Raw genomic sequence first — 14,820 nt, 5'->3', positions numbered from 1 at the left:
GTGCTGGCTTCCGCTGCAGAGAGTCCGTGGGCAGCACCCCACGAGCGAACCTGAGCCTCGGGACCACAGGTAAGACCAAATTTTCTGCTGCAAGAAAGCTGCCTGGTGAGCATGGGACACACGGAAGCAGAATTTCTCTAGGACCGGGCACATTCTGTGTTTACCGGAAGTCCCACACCCGCGGATCCCGGCCCGCAGCAGCTCTCTGCTCCCAGACCCGGTGAGAGAGAGACCCAACCGCCTGGTCAGGTGGGCACTCCTGAGGCTGCAGAGCGGAAGAGACCACCAACACTGCTCACCCCTGCCCACATCCCTGGCCCAAGAGGAAACTGTATAAGGCCTCTGGGCTCCCGTGTGGGAGGGCCCAGGAGCGGCAAGACACCTGCCTGAGACACCGCCGGAACCTGAAAGAAACAGACCAGATAAACAGTTCTCTGCACCCAAATCCCGTGGGAGGGAGAGCTAAACCTTCAGAGAGGCAGACAAGCCTGGGAAACCAGAAGAGACTGCTCCCTGCACACACATCTCGGACGCCAGAGGAAAAAGCCAAAGACCATCTGGAACCCTGGTGCACTGAAGCTCCCGGAAGGGGCGGCACAGGTCTTCCTGGTTGCTGCCTCTGCAGAGAGCCCCTGGGCAGCACCCCACGAGCGAACCTGAGCCTCGGGACCACAGGTAAGACCAAATTTTCTGCTGCAAGAAAGCTGCCTGGTGAACTCAAGACACAGGCCCACAGGAACAGCTGAACACCTGTAGAGAGGAAAAACTACACGCCCGAAAGCAGAACACACTGTCCCCATAACTGTCTGAAAGAGAGGAAAACAGGTCTACAGCACTCCTGACACACAGGCTTATAGGACAGTCTAGCCACTGTCAGAAATAGCAGAACAAAGTAACACTAGAGATAATCTGATGGCGAGAGGCAAGCGCAGGAACCCAAGCAACAGAAACCAAAACTACATGCCATCATCGGAGCCCAATTCTCCCACCAAAACAAACATGGAATATCCAAACACACCGGAAAAGCAAGATCTAGTTTCAAAATCATATTTGATCATGATGCTGGAGGACTTCAAGAAAGACATGAACACACTTAGGGAAACACAGGAAAACATTAATAAACAAGTAGAAGCCTACAGAGAGGAATCGCAAAAATCCCTGAAAGAATTCCAGGAAAACACAATCAAACAGTTGAAGGAATTAAAAATGGAAATAGAAGCAATCAAGAAAGAACACATGGAAACAACCCTGGATATAGAAAACCAAAAGAAGAGACAAGGAGCTGTAGATACAAGCTTCACCAACAGAATACAAGAGATGGAAGAGAGAATCTCAGGAGCAGAAGATTCCATAGAAATCATTGACTCAACTGTCAAAGATAATGTAAAGCAGAAAAAGCTACTGGTCCAAAACATACAGGAAATCCAGGACTCAATGAGAAGATCAAACCTAAGGATAATAGGTATAGAAGAGAGTGAAGACTCCCAGCTCAAAGGACCAGTAAATATCTTCAACAAAATCATAGAAGAAAACTTCCCTAACCTAAAAAAAGAGATACCCATAGACATACAAGAAGCCTACAGAACTCCAAATTGGACCAGAAAAGAAACACATCCCGTCACATAATTGTCAAAACACCAAACGCACAAAATAAAGAAAGAATATTAAAAGCAGTAAGGGAAAAAGGTCAAGTAACATATAAAGGGAGACCTATCAGAATCACACCAGACTTCTCGCCAGAAACTATGAAGGCCAGAAGATCCTGGACTGATGTCATACAGACCCTAAGAGAACACAAATGCCAGCCCAGGTTACTGTATCCAGCAAAACTCTCAATTAACATTGATGGAGAAACCAAGATATTCCATGACAAAACCAAATTTACACAATATCTTTCTACAAATCCAGCACTACAAAGGATAATAAATGGTAAAGCCCAACATAAGGAGGCAAGCTGTACCCTAGAAGAAGCAAGAAACTAATCGTCTTGGCAACAAAACAAAGAGAATGAAAGCACACAAACATAACCTCACATCCAAATGTGAATATAAAGGGAAACAATAATCACTATTCCTTAATATCTCTCAATATCAATGGCCTCAACTCCCCAATAAAAAGACATAGATTAACAAACTGGATACGCAACGAGGACCCTGCATTCTGCTGCCTACAGGAAACACACCTCAGAGACAAAGACAGACACTACCTCAGAGTGAAAGGCTGGAAAACAACTTTCCAAGCAAATGGTCAGAAGAAGCAAGCTGGAGTAGCCATTCTAATATCAAATAAAATCAATTTTCAACTAAAAGTCATCAAAAAAGATAAGGAAGGACACTTCATATTCATCAAAGGAAAAATCCACCAAGATGAACTCTCAATCCTAAATATCTATGCCCCAAATACAAGGGCACCTACATACGTAAAAGAAACCTTACTAAAGCTCAAAACACACATTGCACCTCACACAATAATAGTGGGAGATTTCAACACCCCACTCTCATCAATGGACAGATCATGGAAACAGAAATTAAATAGTGATGTCGACAGACTAAGAGAAGTCATGAGCCAAATGGACTTAACAGATATTTATAGAACATTCTATCCTAAAGCAAAAGGATATACCTTCTTCTCAGCTCCTCATGGTACTTTTTCCAAAATTGACCATATAATTGGTCAAAAAACGGGCCTCAACAGGTACAGAAAGATAGAAATAATCCCATGCGTGCTATCGGACCACCACGGCCTAAAACTGGTCTTCAATAACAATAAGGGAAGAATGCCCACATATACGTGGAAATTGAACAATGCTCTACTCAATGATAACCTGGTCAAGGAAGAAATAAAGAAAGAAATTAAAAACTTTTTAGAATTTAATGAAAATGAAGATACAACATACTCAAACTTATGGGACACAATGAAAGCTGTGCTAAGAGGAAAACTCATAGCGCTGAGTGCCTGCAGAAAGAAACAGGAAAGAGCATATGTCAGCAGCTTGACAGCACACCTAAAAGCTCTAGAACAAAAAGAAGCAAATACACCCAGGAGGAGTTGAAGGCAGGAAATAATCAAACTCAGAGCTGAAATCAACCAAGTAGAAACAAAAAGGACCATAGAAAGAATCAACAGAACCAAAAGTTGGTTCTTTGAGAAAATCAACAAGATAGATAAACCCTTATCCAGACTAATGAGAGGACACAGAGAGTGCGTCCAATTTAACAAAATCAGAAATGAAAAGGGAGACATAACTACAGATTCAGAGGAAATTCAAAAAATCATCAGACCTTACTATAAGAATCTATATTCAACAAAATTTGAAAATCTTCAGGAAATGGACAATTTCCTAGACAGATACCAGGTATCGAAGTTAAATCAGGAACAGATAAACCAGTTAAACAACCCCATAACTCCTAAGGAAATAGAAGCAGTCATTAAAGTTCTCCCAACTAAAAAGAGCCCAGGTCCAGACGGGTTTAGTGCAGAATTCTATCAAACCTTCATAGAAGACCTCATACCAATATTATCCAAACTATTCCACAAAATTGAAACAGATGGAGCCCTACCGAATTCCTTCTACGAAGCCACAATTACTCTTATACCTTAACCACACAAAGACACAACAAATAAAGAGAACTTCAGACCATTTTCCTGTATGAATATCGATGCAAAAATACTCAATAAAATTCTGGCAAACCGAATTCAAGAGCACATCAAAACAATCATCCACCATGATCAAGTAGGCTTCATCCCAGGCATGCAGGGATGGTTTAATATACGGAAAACCATCAACGTGATCCATTATATAAACAAACTGAAAGAACAGAACCACATGATCATTTCATTAGATGCTGAGAAAGCATTTGACAAAATTCAACACCCCTTCATGATAAAAGTCCTGGAAAGAATAGGAATTCAAGGCCCATACCGAAACATAGTAACAGCCATATACAGCAAACCAGTTGCTAACATTAAACTAAATGGAGAGAAACTTGAAGCAATCCCACTAAAATCAGGGACTAGACAAGGCTGCCCACTCTCTCCCTACTTATTCAATATAGTTCTTGAAGTTCTAGCCAGAGCAATCAGACAACAAAAGGAGATCAAAGGGATACAGATCGGAAAAGAAGAGGTCAAAATATCACTATTTGCAGATGACATGATAGTATATTTAAGTGATCCCAAAAGTTCCACCAGAGAACTACTAAAGCTGATAAACAACTTCAGCAAAGTGGCTGGGTATAAAATTAACTCAAATAAATCAGTTGCCTTCCTCTATACAAAAGAGAAACAAGCCGAGAAAGAAATTAGGGAAACGACACCCTTCATAATAGACCCAAATAATATAAAGTACCTCGGTGTGACTTTAACCAAGCAAGTAAAAGATCTGTACAATAAGAACTTCAAGACACTGAGGAAAGAAATTGAAGAAGACCTCAGAAGATGGAAAGATCTCCCATGCTCATGGATTGGCAGGATTAATATAGTAAAAATGGCCATTTTACCAAAAGCAATCTACAGATTCAATGCAATCCCCATCAAAATACCAATCCAATTCTTCAAAGAGTTAGACAGAAAAATTTGCAAATTCATCTGGAATAACAAAAAACCCAGGATAGCTAAAGCTATCCTCAACAATAAAAGGACTTCAGGGGGAATCACTATCCCTGAACTCAAGCAGTATTACAGAGCAATAGTGATAAAAACTGCATGGTATTGGTACAGAGACAGACAGATAGACCAATGGAATAGAATTGAAGACCCAGAAATGAACCCACACACCTATGGTCACTTGATTTTTGACAAAGGAGCCAAAACCATCCAATGGAAAAAAGATAGCATTTTCAGCAAATGGTGCTGGTTCAACTGGAGGGCATCATGTAGAAGAATGCAGATCGATCCATGCTTATCACCCTGTACAAAGCTTAAGTCCAAGTGGATCAAGGACCTCCACATCATACCAGACACACTCAAACTATTAGAAGAAAAACTAGGGAAACATCTGGAACACATGGGCACTGGAAAAAATTTCCTGAACAAAACACCAATGGCTTATGCTCTAAGATCAAGAATCGACAAATGGGATCTCATAAAACTGCAAAGCTTCTGTAAGGCAAAGGACACTGTGGTTAGGACAAAACGGCAACCAACAGATTGGGAAAAGATCTTTACCAATCCTACAACAGATAGAGGCCTTATATCCAAAATATACAAAGAACTCAAGAAGTTAGACCGCAGGGAAACAAATAACCCTATTAAAAAATGGGGTGCAGAGCTAAACAAAGAATTCACAGCTGAGGAATGCCGAATGGCTGAGAAACACCTAAAGAAATGTTCAACATCTTTAGTCATAAGGGAAATGCAAATCAAAACAACCCTGAGATTTCACCTCACACCAGTGCGATTGGCTAAGATCAAAAACTCAGGTGACAGCAGATGCTGACGAGGATGTGGAGAAAGAGGAACACTCCTCCATTGTTGGTGGGATTGCAGACTGGTAAAACCATTCTGGAAATCAGTCTGGAGGTTCCTCAGAAAATTGGACATTGAACTGCCTGAGGATCCAGCTATACCTCTCTTGGGCATATACCCAAAAGATGCCTCAACATATAAAAGAGACACGTGCTCCACTATGTTCATCACAGCCTTATTTATAATAGCCAGAAAATGGAAAGAACCCAGATGCCCTTCAACAGAGGAATGGATACAGAAAATTTGGTACATCTACACAATGGAATATTACTCAGCTATCAAAAACAACGAGTTTATGAAATTCGTAGGCAAATGGTTGGAACTGGAAAATATCATCCTGAGTGAGCTAACCCAATCACAGAAAGACATACATGGTATGCACTCATTGATAAGTGGCTATTAGCCCAAATGCTTGAATTACCCTAGATCCCTAGAACAAACGAAACTCAAGACGGATGATCAAAATGTGAATGCTTCACTCCTTCTTTAAATGAGGAAAAAGAATACCCTTGGCAGGGAAGGGAGAGGCAAAGATTAAAACAGAGACTGAAGGAACACCCATTCAGAGCCTGCCCCACATGTGGCCCATACATATACAGCCACCCAATTAGACAAGATGGATGAAGCAAAGAAGTGCAGACCGACAGGAGCCGGATGTAGATCGCTCCTGAGAGACACAGCCAGAATACAGCAAATACAGAGGCGAATGCCAGCAGCAAACCACTGAACTGAGAATAGGTCCCCTATTGAAGGAATCAGAGAAAGAACTGGAAGAGCTTGAAGGGGCTCGAGACCCCAAAAGTACAACAATGCCAAGCAACCAGAGCTTCCAGGGACTAAGCCACTACCTAAAGACTATACATGGACTGACCCTGGACTCTGACCCCATAGGTAGCAATGAATATCCTAGTAAGAGCACCAGTGGAAGGGGAAGCCCTGGGTCCTGCTAAGACTGAACCCCCAGTGAACTAGTCTATGGGGGGAGGGCGGCAATTGTGGGAGGGTTGGGAGGGGAACACCCATAAGGAAGGGGAGGGGGGAGGGGGATGTTTGCCCGGAAACCGGGAAAGGGAATAACACTCGAAATGTATATAAGAAATACTCAAGTTAATAAAAAAAAATTCAAAAAAAAAAAGTATAGTGCTGTGAAACAGGTGATCCAAAGAATTTGAGTTCAATACCCAGAACCTATATGGTGAAAAGAAAGAAGTTTTCCTTTGTCTACCATAAATACATACACACACACACACACACACACACACACACACACACACACACAGAGACAGAGAGACAGAGAGACAGCGAGAGACAGAGACAAAGAGACAGAGAGACAGAGAAACAGAGACAGAGACAGAACCATACACAAAAGACATGCAGACACACATACACACATACTTACTCAACCACACACATTTATACTTATAGGCACACTCACATGCACACATACTCATACACATATACAGTCCCACACACACACATATATACACACATACGTTCACAAACACTAACACTAACATACATATTCACAAAAACCTCACACACATACTCACATACACTGACACTCACACAGTCTCTCTCTCTCTCACACACACACACATGCATTCACACACACATTCACTCATACACACACACAGACACATGTACACACTCACATATAAAATACACATGTCACATTCACATATACACTCACACATATACTCCCACATACATATAGATACATACATACATACATACATTCACACATACATACACATTCATGTACATCTCACATATACTCACATATACATTCTCACACATGTTCATACCCACACACATACATCACACACACATTCACTCATCTACACACTCATATATACACTCATATACATACAAACACACACATGCAACCACTCACATACATACACCTCTCACACATGCATACTTACACATACATTCACACAAACACATTCATATTCACACACACACACACACGCACACACACACTCATGTACTTAATCACTAAAACACATATACATTCTCACACATATACTCACATACACACACATACATTCACCCATATACATACTCACACACATGTGCACACTCACACATACACACATGCACAGTAATTGTAAAATAAAATTTAAGAGGGATTCAGGCTAGGAGCCAGGAACAGAGTGCTTCCCTAACAACAGAAGAAATCGGAAGTAAGCAGAAGACAAAGCACAAGACCTTGTTCTGTGGCCTTTTGTATTAGGATCGCCACTTTTACGTCTGAAGGTCTTGAAACACTCACACTGCCATGCTGCCAATATTACTGCTTCAATGTTAGGGGAGTTGGGCAATATATTTCTTAATTGTTTCTAGCAGAAAAATTAATAGGGAAGAACAAATGTCTTAAGTGCTTCCTAAAATCAATGCCACTATTTGAACCAATTTAAAGAGGTAGTGGGTGCCTTTCTGGTGACTTCAACTTGTTATGTATTCATCTGAAACAGACAAATATGATCTTTTAGCAGAAAAAGGGAAAGAGGTTTGAAAAGGTACATCCCACATAGGACATCTTATATGTGATTAAACATATTTGAATATCTTAACAACACTTTCAAACTAAATTTTGCACATGGGTATCTCTATTCCCTAAATTCTTTATACTGAGCTTTCCACAAATTCCTAGCAAGTGACTTAGTCTCTGTCAGCTTTAGTTTGCCGATTTCTAAGGCAGCAGTAACAATGCTCCAGGAGAAAGGACTTTGGTTACTTAATCAAACTGGAATAGTGGATTAAGCTTAAGTCAAAGGTATCTAGTTGAGTGCCTGCCACAGACCAGGAATTAGTTTAAATCTACTTGTACTAAATCCTCTCCCGAATGGTTCAATGGTTTACAATCAGACATATAAACACCTCTGATACTTCATTCATTTTGCTCAGTTTAGATTTCCCTATTCTATTAATTTTATTTGGAGTTTCCATGCATGCAAAATGCTTCCTCAGGCTCTCACTGTTGTATGCATGTAGCTCCCCACTGTCCTAGTTAGGGTTGGTATTGCTGTGATGAGACACCAAGACCAAAAGCAAACTGGATAAGAGATGGTTTATTTGGCTTTATATTTCCACATCATCACCCATCACTGAAGGAACTGAGGACAAGGCCTCAAGCAGGGGTGGAATCAGAGACAGAAACTTTCTCCCAAATGGGTTAGTCAGCCTGCTTTTTTTTTTATTCCAGTTTTTAATTGACCAACTATTCCTGAAGTTCCTAGAGTGTGTTTCTAACTCTTATTTTATTGGATATTTCTTATTTACATTTCAAATGTTATCCCCTTTTCCAGTTTCCAGTCCATAAACCCCTATCCCATCCCTGCACCACTGCTTCTATGAGGGTGTTCCCTCACTCACCCACCCAACACTTCCCACTTCCCCACTCTGACATTTCCCTGCACTGGGGCATCCAGCCTTGGCAGGACCAAGGTCTTCTCCTCCCATTGTTGTCCAACAAGGTCATCCTCTGCTACATATGCAGCTGGAGTCATGGGTCTGTCCATTTGTACTCTTTGGACAGTGGTTTAGTCCCTGGGAGCTCTGGTTGGTTGGTATTGTTGTTCTTATGGGGTTACAAACCCCTTTAGCTCCTTCAAACCTTTCAGTAACTCATTCAATGATTGACTGCAAGCATTCACCTTTGTATTTGTCATGCTCTGGCAGAGCCTCTTAGGAGACAGCTATATCAGGCTCCTGTCAGCGTGCACTTCTTGTCATCAGCAATATTGTCTGGGTTTGGTGGCTGTATATGGGCTGGATCCCCGGTTGGGGCAGTCTCTGGATAGCTTTCCTTCAGTTTCTGCTATAAAGGTTGTCTCCTGTTTCCTTCTGTGAATATATTTTCTTCCCCTTCTAAGAAGGACTGAAGCATCTGCACTTGGCTGTCCTTCTTCTTGAGCTTCATGGGGTCTGTGAATTGTATCATGGATAATCCAAGTTTTGGGGTTAATATCAACTTATCAGTGGGTGCATATCATGTATGTGCTTTTTGTGATTGGGTTACCTCACTCAGGATAATATTTTCTAGTTCTATCCATTTGCCTATAAATCTCATGAAGTCATTGGTTTTAATAGCTGAGTAGCATCTTATTGTGTAAATGTACCACATTTTCTGTATCTATTCCTCTGTTGAGGAGCATCTGGTTTCTTTCCAACTTCTGGCCATTATAAATAAGGATATTCCTCTTTCTCCACATCCTTACCAGCATCTGCTGTCACCTGAGTTTTTTTTTTTTATCTTAACCATTGTGACTGGTATGAGGTGGAATCTCAGGGTTGTTTTGATTTGTTTTCCTGATGCTTAAAAATGTTGAACATTTCTTTAGGTGCTTTAATATTCCCCAGTTTGGAATACTTTGTTTACCTTTGTACCCCATTTTTAATAAGCTTATTTGATTCTTTGGAGTGCAACTTCTTGAGTTCTTTATATATATTGGATACTATCCCTCTACCTGATATAGGATTGGTAACAATCCTTCCCAATCTGTTTGTTGCAATGTTTTCCAAATGACAGTGTCCTTTGCCTTACAGAAGTTTTGCAATTTTATGAAGTACCATTTGTTGATTCTTGATCTTAGAGCATAAGTCATTGGTGTTCATTTCAGGAATATTTCCCCAGTGCGCATGTGTTCGAGGCTCTTCCCACTTTTTCTTCTATTAGTTTGAGTGTATCTGGTTTGATGTGGAGGTCCTTGATTCACTTGGACTTAAGCTTTGTACAAGACAATAAGAATGGATTAATTTGCATCCTTCCCCATGCTAACCTCCAGTTGAACCAGTACCATTTGTTGAAAATGCTATCTTTTTCACAGTGAATGGTTTTAGTGCCGATGTCAAAGATCAAGTGACCACAGGTGTGTGGGTTCATTTCTGGGTCTTCAATTCTATTACATTGATCTACCTGCCTGACTCTGTACCAATACCATACAGTTTTTTTATCACTATGCTTCTGTAACACAGCTTGAGGTAAGGGACGTTGATTTGCTCTATTTAGATTGATGTTGGCTACTGGTTTGCCGTATATTGCTTTTACTATGTTTAGGTATGGGCCTTGAATTCCTGATCATTCCAAGACTTTTATCATGAAGCGGTGTTGAATTTTGTCAAATGCTTTCTCAACATCTAATAAAATGATCATGTGTGTTTTTTTTGTTGAGTTTGTTTATAGAGTTGATTACATTGATGTATTCCCATATATTGAACTATCCCTGCATTCCTGTGATGAATCCTACTTGATCATGATGGATGATCCTTTTGATGTATTCTTTGATTTGGGTTGCAAGAATTTTATTAAGTAATTATACATTGATATGCATAAGTAAAATTGGTCTGAAGTTTTCTTGTGTAGTTTAGGTATGAGTGTAACTGGCTTCACAGAAGGATTTGAGTAGTGTTCCTTCTGGTTTTTTTTCTCTTTCTTTCTTTCTTTCTTTCTTTCTTTCTTTCTTTCTTTCTTTTTTTGTCGAATTGTTTAGAGAGTATTGGTATTAGGTTTTTTTATGAAGGTCTGATAAAATTCTGTACTAAAAGTATCTGATCCTGGCTACTGGCCTTTTTTATTTATTTATTTATTTATTTTGGTTGGGAGACTTTTAATGACTGCATCTATTTCTTTAGGGTTAATGGGACTGTTTAAATGGTTTGTCTGATACTGATGTAACTTTGGTACCTGATATCTGTATAGAAAATTGTCCATTTCATTCAAGTTTTGTTGAGTGGGCTTTTGTAGTAGGATCTGACGATTGTTTCAGTTTTCTCAGATTCCTTTTCAGTTCTGATTTTGTTAATTTGGACACTGTTTCTGTGCCCTCTGATTAGCCTGGCTGAGGGTTTATCTATCTTGTTGATTTTCTCAAGGAACCAGCTCCTGGTTTTGTTGGTTCTTAGTATAGTTCTTTTTGCTTCTTTATACTTGTTTGATTTCAGCCCTGAGTTAGATTAGTTCCTGCCATCTGCTCATCTTGGGTGTATTTGCATCTTTCTGTTCTAGGACATTTAGGTGACTTGTGAAGCTGCTAGGGTATGTTTTCTCCAGTTTCCTTTTGGACACACTCAGAGCTATGAGTTTTCCTCTTAGCCCTGCTTTCCTTGTGTTCCATGAGTTTGAATATGTTGTTCTTTATTTTCATTAAATTCTAAAAAGTCTTTAATTTCTCCCTTTATTTCTTCCTTGACTGAGTTATTATTGAGTAGAACATTATTCTGCTTCAATGTATATGTGGGCATTCTTTCATTATTATTATTGAAGACCAGCTTTAGCCCGCAGTGGTCTGATTGGACTCATGAGATTATTTCTATCTTACTGTATCTGTTGAGGCCTGTTTTGTGCCTGATTATATGGTCAATTTTGGAGAAAGTTTCATGAGGTGGTAAGAAGAAGGTCTAGATAGAATCTTCTATAAATATCTGTTAAGTCCATTTGGTTCATAACTTCTCTTAGTCTGTCTATGTCTCTGTTTAACTTCTGTTTCCATGATCTGTCTGTTTATGAGAGTGGGGTGTTGAAATCTGTTACTATTATTGTGTAAGGTACAATGTGTGCTTTGAGCTTTAATAAGGTTTCTTTTATGTATGTAGGTGCCCTTGTATTTGGAGCATAGATATTTAGGATTGAGAGTTCATCTTGGTGGATTTTTCCTTTGATGAATATGAAGTGTCCTTCCTTATTTTTTTGATGGCTTTTGGTTGAAAATCGATTTTATTCGATATTAGAATGGCTACTCCAGCTTGCTTCTTCAGACCGTTTGCTTGGAAAGTTGTTTTCTAGCCTTTTATTCTGAGGTAGTGTCTGTTTTTGTCTCTGAGATGTGTTTCCAGTAGGCAGCAAAATGCTGAATCCCCATTGCGTATCCAGTTTGTTAATCTGTGTCTTTTTATTGGGGAATTGAGTACATTGATGTTGAGAGATATTAAGGAATAGTGATTGTTGCTTCCTGTTATCTTCGTATTTGGAGGTGAGATTATGTTTGTGTGCTTGTCTTCTCTTTGTTTTGTTGCAAAACGATTACTTTCTTGCCTTTTCTTGGGTATAGCTTGCCTCCTTGTGTTGGGCTTTACCACTTATTATCCTTTGAAGTGCTGGATTTATAAAAAGATACCGTGTAATTTTGGTTTTGTTATGGAAAATCTTGGTTTCTCCATCTATGTTAATTGAGAATTTTGCTGGATACAGTAACCTGGGCTGACATTTGTGTTCTCTTAGGGTCTGTATGACATCTGTCCAGGATCTTCTGGCTTTCATAGTCTCTGGTGAGAAGTCTGGTGTAATTCTGATAGGTCTGCCTTTATATGTTACTTGACCTTCTTCCTTTACTGCTTTTAATATTCTTTCTTTGTTTTGTGCATTTGGTGTTTTGACTTTTATGTGACGGGAAGAATTTCTTTTCTGGTTCAATCTATTTGGAGTTCTGTAAGCTTTTTGTATGTTTATGGGCACCACTTTCTTTAGGTTAGGGAAGTTTTCTTCTATGATTTTGTTGAAGATATTTACTGGTCCTTTGAGTTGAGAGTCTTCACTCTTTTCTATACCTATTTTCCTTAGATTTGATCTTCTCATTGTGTCCTGGATTTCCTGTATGTTTTGGACCAGTAGCTTTTTCCATATTACATTTTCTTTGACAGTTGTGTTGATGATTTCTATGGAATCTTCTCCTCCTGACAGTCTCTCTTCAATTTCTTGTATTTTGTTGGTGATACTTGTATCTATGACTCCTTGTCTCTTTCTTTGGTTTTCTCTATCTAGTGCTGTCTCCCTTTGTGCTTTCTTTATTGTTTCTATTTCCATTTTTGATTCCTTCACCTGTTTCATTGAGTTTCCTTTAAGTCTTTCAGGGATTTTTGTGTTTCCTCTCTAAGGGCTTCTACTTGTCTACTTGTGTTTTCCTGAATTTCTCTATGGGAGTTCTTTATGTCTTTCTTAAATTCTGCCATCATCATGATCAAATGTGATTTTAAATCTAGATCTTGCTTTTCTGGTGTGTTTGGATATTCAGTGTTTGCTTTGGTGGGAGAATTGGGCTCTGATGATGCCATGTAGCCTCCCTTTCTCTTGCTTGGGTTCCTGTGCTTGCCTCTTGCCATCAGGTTGTCTCTCGTGTTACCTTGTCTGCTATTTCTGAAAGTAGCTTGACCATCAGATAGATGTGTGTGTCAGGAGTGCTGTAGACGTTTTCCTGTTTTTCTTTCAGTCAGTTATGGGAACAGAGTGTTCTGCTTTCAGGCATTTAGTCGTTCCTGTCCACTGGCTTTCAGGTGTTCTTGTGGGTATGTGTCCTGAGTCCACTAGGTAGGTCACTTGGAGCAGAAAAGTTGGTCTTACCTCTGGTCTTGGGCCTGAATTCGCTTCTCAGGGCTGGGTTTCAACTCTCTATGAGGGCAGCCACCAGAAGGGCCTGCCCCTACTTCTGGCTCCCTGTGTGCAGGGCATCCTGATGGAGCTAGGTGTTTTCCCCTAGAGTCAGAAATGTGGGCAGAGTGTAGTCTCCTCTGGTTTCCCAGGCGTGTCTGCCCCTCTGAAGGTCTAGCTCTCCCTCCCACAGGATTTTGGTTTAGGGAGATGTTTACTGGGTCAGTTCAAATCTGGGCGTGGTCTGGACAGCAGGGTTCCTGCAGCTTGACTGTGGCTATCTTCTTTTGGGTTTGTTTCAGAAAGATTGATTTCTTCCTTTATCTCAGATGTAGTTTCCCTCCTTGTGTTAAAGTTTTCCATCTATTATTTTTTGTAGGGCTTGATTTGTGAAAATATATTGTGTAAATTTGGTTTTGTCATTGAATATTTTGACAGTTTTGCTGCATATAGTAGCCTGGTCTGGCATTTGTGTTCGCTTAGGGTCTGTATGACATCTGCTGAAGATCGTCTATCTTTCCTAGTTTCTGTTGAGAAGTCTGGTGTAATTCTGACAGGTTTGCTTTTATATGTTGCTTGACCTTTTTCCCTACTGCTTTTAATATTCTTTCTTTGTTTTTCATTTGGTGTTGTAACTATTAGGTCGCTGGAGGAAACTCTTTTCTGGTTCAATCTATTTGTAGTTCTGTAGGTCTCTTGTATGTTTATGTGCATCTCTTTCTTTGGGTTAGGGAAGTTTTCTTCTATAATTTTGTTGAAGATATTTACTGGCCCTTTAAGTTGGGAATCTTTACTGTGTTCTATACCTATTATCCTTATTCTCATTATGTCCTGTATTTCCTGGATGTTTTGGGTTAGAAGCTTTTTGGGTTTTGCCTTTTCTTTGATGGTTGTCTGCCTTTCTGATTTCCTTTTGTTTCTATTTCCATTTTTAGATCCTGGGTGTTTTTGTTCAATTCCTTACCCTGTTTGGATGATTTTTGTCTTTC

This window comes from Rattus norvegicus, chromosome 6 (genome assembly GCF_021556685.1).
Source record: "Rattus norvegicus strain SHRSP/BbbUtx chromosome 6, alternate assembly SHRSP_T2T, whole genome shotgun sequence".
NCBI lineage: Eukaryota > Metazoa > Chordata > Mammalia > Rodentia > Muridae > Rattus > Rattus norvegicus.
This window is presented reverse-complemented; position numbering follows the sequence as displayed.